Below are 13,821 nucleotides of genomic sequence, written 5' to 3' on the forward strand. Positions count from 1 at the left end.
ACGGGTAGATTTTTCATGGTTTTATTGAATCACTTAGACAGTCATTTACTTGGTAAAGCTTCGGCCGATCTCCTTCCGTATCATTCTTTAAGAATTTCCTCTTGAAGAATTTCATGCAGAGGGAAATTTCACCCCTTAAGAGGTTTAATGCATTCTGCACTCTGAATGATAATCACGTAAACAAGTAATCGAGAGGTATTGCTTGGACATAGCTGTCACAAGACCAGACAATGCACGCGCATTCAAAATTTATACCAAATACCACAATCTCTGCAACTATTAACATTCTCTGCAACGTCGTACCACCAAAATATTCATAAATAAGGAACATATAGTCAATTATGCACAGAGAAATAACATACTTTTGATCCAAGAAAATATACAAAAGGAAATAAAGAGATTGAAACGCATTGCAGTTGCAAATGAATACAGTGTTTCATAGTTGACTCAAATTGGACAAAGAAAACAAAGGTTCAGATACAGATTACACTACTCAAGAAAAAGATAAATCTAATATATATTTGACATCCCACACATTCGCAATACATCACAAAAAATTTCAAATATACTCAGTACAAACAGAGAAATACAGGATTCTCTGCATCTAATAAATTACTACAGAAGCTAATTCATATATTTTATTGAATTTTCTGGTGGTATCTTCTGTGCAGTTTAATCGTATAGTATTGAAGATGCTAGAGAGGGGGAGGAGGCGAGATGCAGGGGAACATGATAAGTCATTGCTCACTTAACCTCTCATAACTTCGCTCCTAATCATTTTACTTTAATTTTCTCTTTTAAAAGAAATGTCTAAGTACGATCTACACATTATATTATTAGTACCCTTTACGTAAATGTGGCAGTTTTGCTTAAAATTTCCTTGAATGACATATGGTGGCACATAAACCTTTTCATTTCAATTCACCTTAAACATTACAATCTTGGCTATCTTGTTCACTGTGCCTAGTGAACTGAAATTTCAGTGCTGGGTACTAAATTTACAAGGTTTGAGCTCCGTGTCAACTGATACATAGACATTCATACTTACGTGGATATGGTATCTGTTCTTTCGGACATGTCCGACACCATTGATGACCTGCAGCCGTCTAGAACGAAATAGAATTATATATTAATACCTTCAGCTGCTGACGGGCGTTGGTATATATCAACGGGGACAGGTGAAAATGCGTAACCTTACCGGGACTCGAGACCACGATCTCCTGCTTACATGGCAGACGCTCTATCCATTTGAGCCTCCGAGGACACAGAGGATGGTGCGACTGCAGGGACTATCTCGCGCACGCCTCCCGCGAGATATTCTCATCGTATGTGTGCACACACTACATTCGTAGTGTCCCTACCCAACAAACTCATTATTCGTGGAAGACATTCTTACCAATTACCGTAAGAGTTTGGGTAATATGTGTGCATCTGCACAGAAGAGAAAGGCCATAGCCGGTATTGCCAGAACCATATAATTATATGGATATGGTGTCTGTTGTTCTGGACATGTGTTCAAGAGTATCTCGTTCTCCACTTTCCGATACACTTTCGTACAGAATTCTCCACGAGGAACCTTATCTGTATCACTAATGGTCTGTGCTGTTGTGAATCTCTATGATTTCAAGTGTAAACGTCTACGCAGTACTCGCCAAACAGACTTTTGTGGAACGCCAGTAAACGTCGCGTTCCAGCCTCATAATGAATCATCGTTTATGAGTAAACAAGTGGCGCGTCAGTGCTCTGGATAAAGGTCTGTGGTATGGACGTCTCTTTGCTGCCGTTCCCACGCAGTGATTTGTGAAGTTTCAAAATATGGAGATTCGAGAAGTGATTCGGTAATATGCCGTCCGAGGCTTTGCCGGCAGATATGACGCTTTCACGGTTCTCGGGTGAAATGCAGGGTGCAATCATCGAAGGTCCACTCTATTTCGGCGAACAAGCGTTCCGCCATCATCAAGTGGTACTGTTGGAATGGGGGTCTTCAGTGCGGGTCGAGAACGATGAACCTACAGATATCTATACCGGGGAGAGCACCGCAGACCCCTCTTTCCAATAGTACCATGGTGGATCTGTAGTCCGCCGAAATATCGTGCATCTTCGACAATTGCATCCGGTAGTTCACCCGAGAACCTTGGAAGAAGTAATTTGGTACTTCGTAACCATAGTGCATAAAATCTCCAGTAACAAGGAAACCAGAATGACTGGTAAATTCCAAAAGATGCTAAACATATATGTAGCTGCCGAGTAACACATCAGGTACTAAGATGAGGAACAATGTATTACGTACTCTCGATTAAAAGAAAACTTACACTTTAGATACTAAGCTCAGGAAAAGTATATTACACACAACCCAAACAGAAAACTTGAACCTAGTTTTGATAACATTATGCGACACCATATAGTTGACATGATACACAGCAGCCAACATCAGTGTAGGAGATGTAACAGAGGTAACTTACTCGAAGATGACCAAATATGTGCTTACTAGTCATGCTGGTTTCTCCGTTACTGGAAACTTTTATGCGATATGATTATTTGGTTACATCATACGTGGTGTTGTACTATCTACATCCACAGCATTGCATTCTTAATGTGATTTACTCTGTATATTGACGTATCTTCAACTATTGTGTTCTATTTGTGGTGTGCCCATTTGGCCGCTTTTATATTTTGTACTGTGGTCTCATTAATTTTATATTGTGTACTAAAGTTTTATTAATTTTGTTTCTTGCCATTTTCAGTAAACCCTTTTATTATTTTTATTTCTTGAGAATTGTATTACGCATTGCATGTCTTGCTGTTATTGTTTGCGCGCGACTGCTACGATCACAGGTTCGAATCCTGCCTCGGGAATGGATGTGTGTGATGTCCTTAGGTTAGTTAGGTTTAAGTAGTTCCAAGTTCTAGGGGACTGACGACCATAGATATTAAGTCCCATAGTGCTCAGAGCCATTTTTTTGTTATTGTTTGCTCTGTGCTAGGCCTATCTTAGCTACCTCCATGTATAGGTAGATAATGTTAGCGCTATTATAGTTGGAATCACGAACGATGATGGTCGATTTTAGGCTTATTTTGAGCACCTACATCACGCGTTGTTCGACAGTTAATGAACGTTCTGTAGTGTTCTGAGCGCTCTGCTGTGAATGTTGAAAGCAATCTGAACATTATACACGATCGTAGCGAGTTATTTAGTGAGTATTTTATTCTATTCTTTTGCGATTTGTCGTTGCTGATGGTGGTGGTCTGTCGTTTGGAACCGGCAACAATGCAGTCCTCGTCCTTATCTCGGCCTGCGCGAATGACCATCGTTCGTGTAGCGGACTATAGCTGATGATGGCATTTGGGTGGAAACGTGTGGCTGCGGTCTTGTTTTTAAGAATGAAGCCCTCGGTATTGGTTCCGGTGGCGGCCAATCTCTGTGTATATGGGTGCACAGAAATCTCTTTGAGTTTTGCGCGGCAGTCTATTGACTAGCCTTCCTGGTCTTCCACGATATGCAGCAGGCTGGGCGCTTACAAAGTAATTTTTGACGTTCACAAATTGGCTTGCTGCGGCTTATATTCCTTCATTTTAATTTCGTAAGTCCATGTCTCATGTCTAGTGCTTTGCAGATGGTTCATAGATTACCTTAGGCTGGCTATGTGTGCTTCTTCGTTGTTACATTTGTGTTTTTTTTTTTTTCGGTTAGTCCCCGTTTACCCGGTGTGACACTGGTTGACACAGACAACATTTTCATGCCTCAACTGCACAGGATCTCGTATGCTACTTGATTAATCTTCTGGATTTTTTACATGACTAGTACAACTTTCTCGTACGGAATCAAGGTATAACCGATGTTCACATTTTTATGGGCTCTTTTGATGTTGATGGTTTTTGGGAAAATCCCTCTTAGTTTTCCTTGCTTTTTGTAGCGCCTGAAGATAGGATTTATACCCTGAAATCCAGGTCGTGGGTACGATTTTATGCAAATAAAGGTTTTATCAAGTACGAGTAAAGTAGATTTTTTCCTTATGAAAACTTTTAGTAACAAAAAATGGCTCTGAACACTATGGGACTTAACTTCTGAGGTCATCGGTCCCCTAGAACTTAGAACTACTTAAACCTAACTAACCTAAGGACATCACACACATCCATGCCCGAGGCAGGATTCGAACCTGCGACCGTAGCGGTCGCGCGGCTCCAGACTGTAGCGCCTAGAACCGCTCGGCCAACCTGGCCGGCTTTTAGCAACAGTTGTTGATGTTCCGCAAAGAGTATAACACAAGATTAATTCTTGGTGATTCGTAAGTAACTTTACACGCTTCGTGGGTGTAATATACGCACCAAAGTAAGTGTAAACTGTTAAATAAAGTTTTGTCTAAAATTGACAACTTCAGAGTTATGAAGCAGGGATGGAATCACATGTGCGATGTAAACAACAAAAAATTAATTCTTAGAAAGCTATGACACGAAGGCACCCGAAATTTAACGCAGATATGTACTGTACATTTACACCAGAACATGTTATAAATGAAATCCCTGTAGACGAAAACAGGGACGTGCTCGACGTCTTACCGCTCTCTGAATGTTGCAGGTTGCATTTATCTCGTTCTGCACACCTGCAGAGCTATTTTCAGTCCGCTGTTTTAGTTGTCTTTCAGTCTCAATTGCAACACCATACACGAGATAGTTGAGGCGGCCCCAAAGGCAGAAGTTCAGTGATTAAGATACCGAGATCTGGCAGGACAAGCAACTGGCCCCGTACGACCTATCCACTTTTCGGGATAAGGAACGCTGCGATGCTGTAAGTTGCTTAATGTAGCGAGCGGGACGTCATGAAACAAACCACCCAATTCGTGTTTGGAAAACTGGATACAGTCAGGCCCTGTGGAACAACATGCCGTCCGAGTAACTGACCGTCCACTGTACCACATCCGACGTTCACTACAAAACGATGTTGATGTTCCCATACTGTAGTTATATAAGGATTCTCATACGCCCACACGTGCTTGTCATGAGGGTTCACGATCCTTGCACGAATGAAAAGGCTCTCATCCGCATGCAATACCCGACGAGCGAATAGTGGATCAGCAGCATGGGGCTAGAGTAAACACTGACAGAAATTGCGAAACCTCGGATAGTCTACAGATGTCAGCTCCTGTTCCTTCCGCAAGTGAAATGAGCGGAGTTGCTGTCCCCGAAGCAGGCCCCATACAGTGTACTGAGTAACCCATACGGTCGAATCTTCATTTACCATTTCCCGGATATTCTCAACACCCTCTCCATCCACTTCAGGCCGACGTAACCGTGGCGTATCACCAATGGCTTATTCTCTTAAAGCCCTGTCCACAGCTGTGAAAGCCTGATACTTTGGTACTCTTCTGTTTGGAAGCATTTCCACATGCCGTCATCTCGCTGCTCGTGCGGTGCGTTCTGATGTGCTGTAAAGAAGGTGCACATCCGCTATTCACCGTTTGAGCACGTCATCGTACCGTACACAACGACTGCAGTCATTGAACTACGACTAGACTAAATGTACGTAGTATATCTGGTGCCGTTACACTACAGCAGCACCGTAGAGTGCAACTGACCATACCTAAGTCAAGTAAACAAAAGTATTTCGTGCCAGAATCAATCTAGTAGTGCAGATGTATGTACAAAGAACATAAATCGGCAGGCAGGCGCACAGGAGAGACCAAAGCCTGTATTATCCGTTCGTGTAACGCCTAACACAAATGACACTCTGCACCATAACTCAGAAATAAAGCAATTAACATTTTCCTCTTATTTTTATGCATACGTTACACCCACGGAGTGAATCACCCTGCAGATCCTTCCTCTATGGCAGTGGTCGTCAAACTGTTTTTCTAAAGGGCCAATACTGACATTGTAGGGTGACTCCTCGAACCGTATATGCATCAATCATATTATTATTTGGTAACCTACATTCATAAGTGAATTGCGAGATTAAACTATGGAAAGGAAGAGGTAAGTTGGCCGCAGCCCTCCGAATGCTGACTGTTAAAACTCGGTACCATTCGGAACACTCCATATCGACTACTCTCTGTTCAACATTGCTGCAACCCTCAGCGACCCCTAAGTTATGACATGTCATTATCTGGCGAAGAATTGTTGTGTTGTCTGCGTGAGTGGATGTTAATTGATTAATAATTGTAATTGGAGTTGAATTCCAATGCATTATGCATATTTTTACTGAAGGTTTTGACTGTTATTTTTCTTGCTCTGACTAGTAATCGAACAATCTTAAGAACTGAAGACCTCCCTGAAGGAAGGTTGTATATCACATTTTTGGCAAAATTGAGTGTTCACTGCAATAAAGTCGTACATCTTATGAGACATGCTGCCACAGCAATAGAGGTCTTTTTTCTGATCACAAGTTGAGCTATTTTTAATTGTAAAGTTGACCATCCTGGAAGAACGTTGTATATCAACGAAAATCGCGAACGTAGCTGACATAAGTTTCACTCCAAACGATATTTTATCGTTAACGAAAAGCATAGAAAAGAAAATAGAGCCATAAAATTGGAAGCAGGATGTCAAGAAAATTAGGAGGAACACTGGGAAATATTATGTTTCCGCAGCTGGTAAAGACGGGCTTGAAAAAAACTACATCAAAAGTGCTGCGCATAAGAATGTACATTAGAATAATTTGTTTGGTCTCACCACTCGTTTTCGCAAAAAATAAAAAAATGTAGAATGATATTTTTGTGCAACTACATTGTTTTGAAAGGATATTTTAGAACAGTAGAGCGTACGTTTATTGTTTAGGAGTATAGAATTCTGCTTAGGTCCGTATTTTTGCATTACCTGGGAAAAATATGTAGAATGATACTTTTGTGCAACTACATTGTTTTGAAAGGATATTTTAGAACAGTAGAGCGTACGTTTATTGTTTAGGAGTATAGAATTCCGCTTAGGTCCTTATTTTTGCATTACCTGGGAAAAATAAGACTATGTCTTGCTTAGCTATGAATGGAAGTATGTAATATTTGAATCTTGATTAAGCATACCTTTCATGACAAAGGAAATGAACCACAATGTTTTTGTGGCTATCAGTGTTCCTGAAATAATTATAACTAACTTAAAAATTACTAGTTGCATGATTGAATATCAGTGCAGATGCTCCAAATACAGTGTATCTGCTCCTTAGCCACAATGTCATTCAACCTTGGATATGACCTTTTCTGCTAAAAACAAAAGAGAAAAACGATCTCAAGTTAGCATTCCTACACCTGTGCAACCCTCGTCAATACATTACATGTGTCAGTGGTGATCAGAACAATGGTTCAAATGGCTCTGAGCACTATGGGACTCAACTGCTGTGGTCATTAGTTCCCTAGAACTTAGAACTACTTAAACCTAACTAACCTAAGGACATCACACACATCCATGCCCGAGGCAGGATTCGAACCTGCGACCGTAGCAGTCGCACGGTTCCGGACTGCACGCCTAGAACCGCGAGACCACCGCGGCCGGCTCAGAACAATGTTCTGCGCAGTTGTAAGTGTATTAAACCGCAGCTAAGTGAATTCGATCACGGGTAAATTGTTGGGCCCCGTGTGGTGGGTGCATTCCTTGTTGTATTAAGAGCTTCTTCCACTATCGGCAGGGATAACGAGGGTCTTGTCGGATATGTGTCTTGATGCACATTACCGGGAATTTTATTCGAACTTACCTTCTGACTGAATAGCTCAATTTATTTGTCCTTTGTTTAACTTTTTCTTTGTCGTTGTTTTTCGTCCTATTTTCTTTTTAGTTGGGAAGTTAATTAAATAAATATGTAGGGGTTCAGTATGTCAGATAAATCATTACTAGCCATTAAAATTGCTACACGAAGAAGAAATGCCGATGATAAATGGGTATTCATTAAACAAATATATTATACTAGAACTGGCATGTGGTAACATTTACACGCAATTTGGGTGCATAGATCCTGAGAAATCAGTACTCAGAACAACCACCTCTGGCCGTAATAACGGCCTTGATACGCCTGCGCATTGAGTCAAACAGAGCTTGGATGGCATGTACATACACAGCTACCCATGCAGCTTCAACACGATACCACAGTTCATCTAAAGTAGTGACTGGAGTATTGTGACGAGCCAGTTGCTCGGCCACCACTGACCAGACGTTTTCAGTTAGTGAGAGATCTGGAGAATGTGCTGGCCAGGGCAGCAGTCGAAAATTATTTCTATCCAGAAAGGCCCGTACAGGACCTGCAACATGCGGTCCTGCATTATCCTGCTGAAATGTAGAGTTTCGCAGGGATCGAATGAAGGGTTGAGCCAAGGGACGTAACACAACTGAAATGTAACGTCAACTGTTCAAAGTGCCGTCAATGCAAACTAGAGGTGACCGAGACGTGTAACCAATGGCACCCTGTACCATCACGCCGGGTGATACGCCAGTATGGTGATAACGAATAGACGCTTCCAATGTGCGTTCACCGAGATGTCGCTAAACACGGATGCGACCATCATGATGATGTAAACAAAATCTGGATTCATCCGAAAAATATGACGTTTTGCCATTCGTGCAGCCAGGTTCGTCGTTGAGTACACCATCGCAGGCGCTCCTGAATGTGATGCAGCGTCAAGGGTAACCGCAGCCATGGTCTCCGAGCTGATAGTACATGCTGCTGCAAACGTCGTCGAACTGTTCGTACGGATTGCTGTTGTCTTGCAAACGTCCCCATCTGTTGACTCAGGGATCGAGACTTGGCTGCACGATCCGTTACAGACATGTCATCTCGACTGCTAATGATACGAGGCTGTTGGTATCCAGCACGGTGTACCCTCCTAAGCCCAACGATTCCTCATTCTGCTAACAGTCACTGGATCTCGACCAACGCGAGCAGCAATGTCTCTATACGATAAACCGAATCGCGATTGGCTACAATCCGACCTTTATCAAAGTCGGAAACGTGATGGTACACATTTCTCCTCCTTACACGAGGCATCACAACAACGTTTCACCAGGCAACGCCGGTCAACTGCTGTTTGTGTATGAGAAATGGGTTGGAAACTTTCCTCATGACAGCACGGTGTAGGTGTCACCACTGGCGCCAACCTTGTGTGAATGCTCTGATAAGCTAATCATTTGCATATCACAGCATCTACTTCCTGTCGGTTAAATTTCGCGTCTGTAGCACATCATCTTCGTGGTGTAGCAATTTTAATGGCCAGCAGTGTATGTTCTGTAAGTACTTTCCATTACCTTTGTGATTGCAACAGAAAATTATATATGATGAAAATTCCTGATGACTGGAAACCTGCTCTGATACACCCACTACACAAAAATGGTGACAAGACTGACCCGAACCACTGCAGAGGAATAGCCCTACTACTGATTACATATCCTAAAGCTTTACTAAACAGACTAGAATACCAGACCGACCACTTGATTGCGGAATACTATGCAGGCTTCCGTAATGGGCGGTCTTGCGCGGAACAAATTTGGAATCTTAAAATGATTTTACAATACAAACAGAGTCTGATCATTACCTATGTCGACTTCAGAAAGGCGTAAGACGCTATCGACCGGAAAACTCTCTTCAAAGTTCTAGCTGAATACAAAGTATAAAAACTACACGGACTATTATAGAACAAACCTTGACCAACACGACCTCCAAAGTACAGTTCTGTTGGGAACTATTAAAGCCCTTTGAAATTTGCACAGTTGTCCGACAAGGCGATGACCTTTCGCCTCTCCTTTTCCATCTAGTATTAATAAAAGAATGGGAAATATCACAACAGGGAATAGCCAATGGAAATCTACAGATTAAATGCCTGGCTTTTGCAGAAGATTTGGCTATTATCACGAAAGACAGAAACGAAACAAAAGACGCTACTGAAAAACTACTCGAAATCGCTTCCAAAACTGGACTACAGATCTCTTACGAAAAGACACAGTTTATCAGCACGAAGAAATTCTCATCTCTGAACACAAAATACGGCACTATTTACAAAAGTGAAACCTCATATACTTCGGTGTAACACTACAAATGAGCGGTCATAACAGAGACTCAAACGAAGAGAGAAAAATTAAACTGGGCAAGGCATACAAGGTAGTGTGGAATCATTACAACAAGACGTCTATCTAACAAAAAGCCTAAATGCGCCACTACGACACGGTGGTGCTCCCCGAGGCACTATATGAAGCAGAGACCACAATAATCCTAGGGTATACACGTATCGGACAGGTATCAGACAACTAACAACAATGGAATACGGATCAAGAAACCTACAGAGGAAAGATACAAACATGCAGAGAGAATTACAGAAAAGATTAGAAAACGCAGACTACATCTAAATCTACTGACATAGCTCGTACCACAACTAGTATATTCTCTCCCTGTTCCACTCCCAAACAGAACGAGGGAAAAATGACTGCCGGCCGCGGTGGTCTCGCGGTTCTAGGCGCGCAGTCCGGAACCGTGCGACTGCTACGGTCGCAGGTTCGAATCCTGCCTCGGGCATGGATGTGTGTGATGTCCTTAGGTTAGTTAGGTTTAAGTAGTTCTAAGTTCTAGGGGACTAATGACCACAGCAGTTGAGTCCCATAGTGTTCAGAGCCATTTGAACCATTTGAAAAATGACTGCCTATATGCCTCTGTACGAGCCCTAATCTCCCTTATCTTATCTTTGTGGTCTTTTCGGGAAATGTAAGTTGGCGGCAGTAAAATTGTACTGCAGTCAGCCTCAAATGCTGGTTCTCTCAATTTCCTGTGCAGAAATTCACGAAAAGAACGTCCCTTTCCTCTAGAGACTCCCAACCGAGTTCCTGAAGCATTTCCGTAACACTAGCGTGATGATCAAACCTACCAGTAACAAATCTAGCAACCCGCCTCTGAATTGCTTCTATGTCCTCCCTCAGTCCGACCTGATAGGGATCCCAAAAGCTCGAGCAGTACTCAAGAATAGGTTTTATTAGCGTTTTATAAGCGGTCTCCTTCACAGATGAACCACATCTTCCCAAAATTCTACCAATGAACCGAAGACGACTATCCGCCTTCCCCACAACTGCCATTACATGCTTGACCCACTTCACATCGCTCTGCAATGTTACGCCCAAATATTTAATCGACGTGACTGTGTCAAGCGCTACACTACTAATGGAGTATTCAAACATTACAGGATTCTTTTTCCTATTCATCTGCATTAATTTACATTTATCTATATTTTGAGTTAGCTGACATTCTTTACACCAATCACAAATCCTGTCCAAGTCATCTTGTATCCTCCTACTGTCATTCAACGACGACACCTTCCCGTACAACACAGCATCATCAGCAAACAGCCGCACATTGCTATCCACCCTCTCCAAAAGATTATTTATGTAGATAGAAAACAACAGCGGACCTACCACACTTCCCTGGGGCACTCCAGATGATATCCTCACCTCCGATGAACACTCACCATCGAGGACAACGTACTGGGTTCTATTACTTAAGAAGTCTTCGAGCCACTCACATACTTGGGAGCTAATCCCATATGCTCGTACCTTAGTTAGGAGTCTGCAGTGGGCCACCGAGTCAAACGCTTTCCGGAAGTCAAGGAATATGGCATTCGTCTGATACCCTTCATCCATGGTTCGCAAGATATCATGTGAAAAAAGGGCGAGTTGCGTTAGGCAATATGGACAGCAACTTGTGTGTGTCAAAGAAATTCATTATATTCGAAGTGAGAATATGTTCGTGAATCCAGCAACAAACCGATGTTAGGGATATTGGTCTGTAATTTTGAGGATCCGTCCTTGTACCCTTCTTATATACAGGCGTCATCTGCGCTTTTTTTTTTTCAGTCGCTCGGGACTTTACGTTGGGTAAGAGATTCGCGATAAATGCAAGCTAAGTAAGGAGCTAATGCAAAAAACCGAATTGGAATCCTATCAGGACCTCGCCATTTATTTATTTTCAACCCATTCAGCTCCTTCACAACCCCAGGGATGTCAATCACTATGTCCTCCATACGGGGATCTGTACGAGATTCAAACGGCGGTATGTTTGTACGATCCTCCTGAGTGAAAGATTTCTCAAATGCAAAATTTAATATTTCAGCTTTCGTTTTGCTGTCTTCCGTTGCCAGGTCAGACTGATCAGTGAGTGACTGGATGGAAGCCTTCGACCCGCTTACCAATTTTACGTAAGACCAGAATTTCCTTGGATTTTCAGCAAGATCTTTTGCTAAGGTGGTAGTGGTTGGATGCTTCACGCATCCCTCTTTTTACAACAGCACGAATCTCTACTAAATTTTGCCTGTCCTCATACTCCCGATCTTTCTTGTACCGTGAGTGCAACTACCAGATGTAAAATATTTCCATTACGCGCTGGCTGTCGATTTAGCTGCCCAAGACATTTTTCGGAAAATGTGTTCAAAAGTAATTCACACGACTGCTTGTCTGTACTACCTGTAATGAATCCATAGACCTCCCAGTCTATACGAGGTAGGTTGAAGTCGCCTCCGACTAATATAGCATGATCCGTGTACTTCTGCGATACAGAATGTAGACTCCCTTTGAATGATTCTAGAACTGTCACAGTGGAACCTGGTGGCCGGTAATAACACCCCACAATTAACTTTATTTCCCCTAGCCCTGTTAAACGTGTCCAGATAACTTCACAAGCACACTCTACTTCAAATTCAGTAGACAATATTTTTGTCTACTGCAATGAAGATACCACCTCCTACAGTGTCTAATCTGTCTTTCCGATACACGTTCCAACCCTCACTAAATATTTCAGAACTCCGTATCTCAGGGTTCAGCCAGGTCTCAGTCCCGAGAATAATTTTCACGCCACACACTTCCTGGAGGGCAGTAAATTCTGGAACTTTATTCCGAACACTCTGAAAACGTACTGCTAATATCTTGATAGCTGTCATTACACTGAGCGCGTCCTGATTTCCCTGCGTGCACGTCGACTGGTGAGTGTTCATCAGGACACCTCGCACTAATGCCTAGCCTAAAAAACCTCCATGGGCACGCCACAAGTATTCTGCTACCCGAGTAGCCGCTTCCTTTGTGTAGTCCAAATATTATGGACACCTATATAGAATGCCATCACACAGACTGACCAAATAGATCTTTGACTGGGTAACCAGTAGAAACAACAAATGGGTGGCAGGAAAAAAATAGATCTGAAGCCACTCAACTTCACAGCAGACACAATAAATGACAGAATAAAATTCAGAAACATCATTAAGAAAAGTAAACTACATGAGATACACTGTGACAAACGAACAGGCGTAAAATGGACCGAAGAATGCAAGCAAGGTCGCAGCCGGAAGGTGAAAGAAATATGGGCAACCAAAAAGGCAATCAAGATGAAGCCGAAGACACAAAGCCGACAAGAAGCATGGACAGAGGACCGGAAACAGAAACACAGCGAGCGAATGAGGGAAGTTTGGGCAGCAAGGAAGGCAGCAAAAGGAACTGGACATGTAGTTTAGTCCAACTGCGCTCTTGAAGAGCAAAAAACACCGGAAGCTACGTAAAAATTAAGACACAGCTTGCTGTTCTATAATACACACTGCACCACGTGGTCATACACAATAAAATGTATAAGTAAATGGTACCAAAGGAAAACAATAACTATTTTAATTGCCGGAAAAATTATGTCATTGTAGTATATAAAATTCTTTGAGGGAGGTCTTCAATTCTTTTGGAACATTTTCCTTCAGAAAACAGCGATCGGTAAAACTATATTAAAATTACTTCAATAAAACAGCCTTGATCGCGGTTGTATTGTGTATTTTTTGTTTGAAGACCGGTTTCAGTCTTTTATAAGATAATTATCAGACCCTTCTTTTCACTCCTTGG

This window comes from Schistocerca gregaria, chromosome 5, assembly GCF_023897955.1.
Source record: "Schistocerca gregaria isolate iqSchGreg1 chromosome 5, iqSchGreg1.2, whole genome shotgun sequence".
Taxonomy (NCBI): domain Eukaryota; kingdom Metazoa; phylum Arthropoda; class Insecta; order Orthoptera; family Acrididae; genus Schistocerca; species Schistocerca gregaria.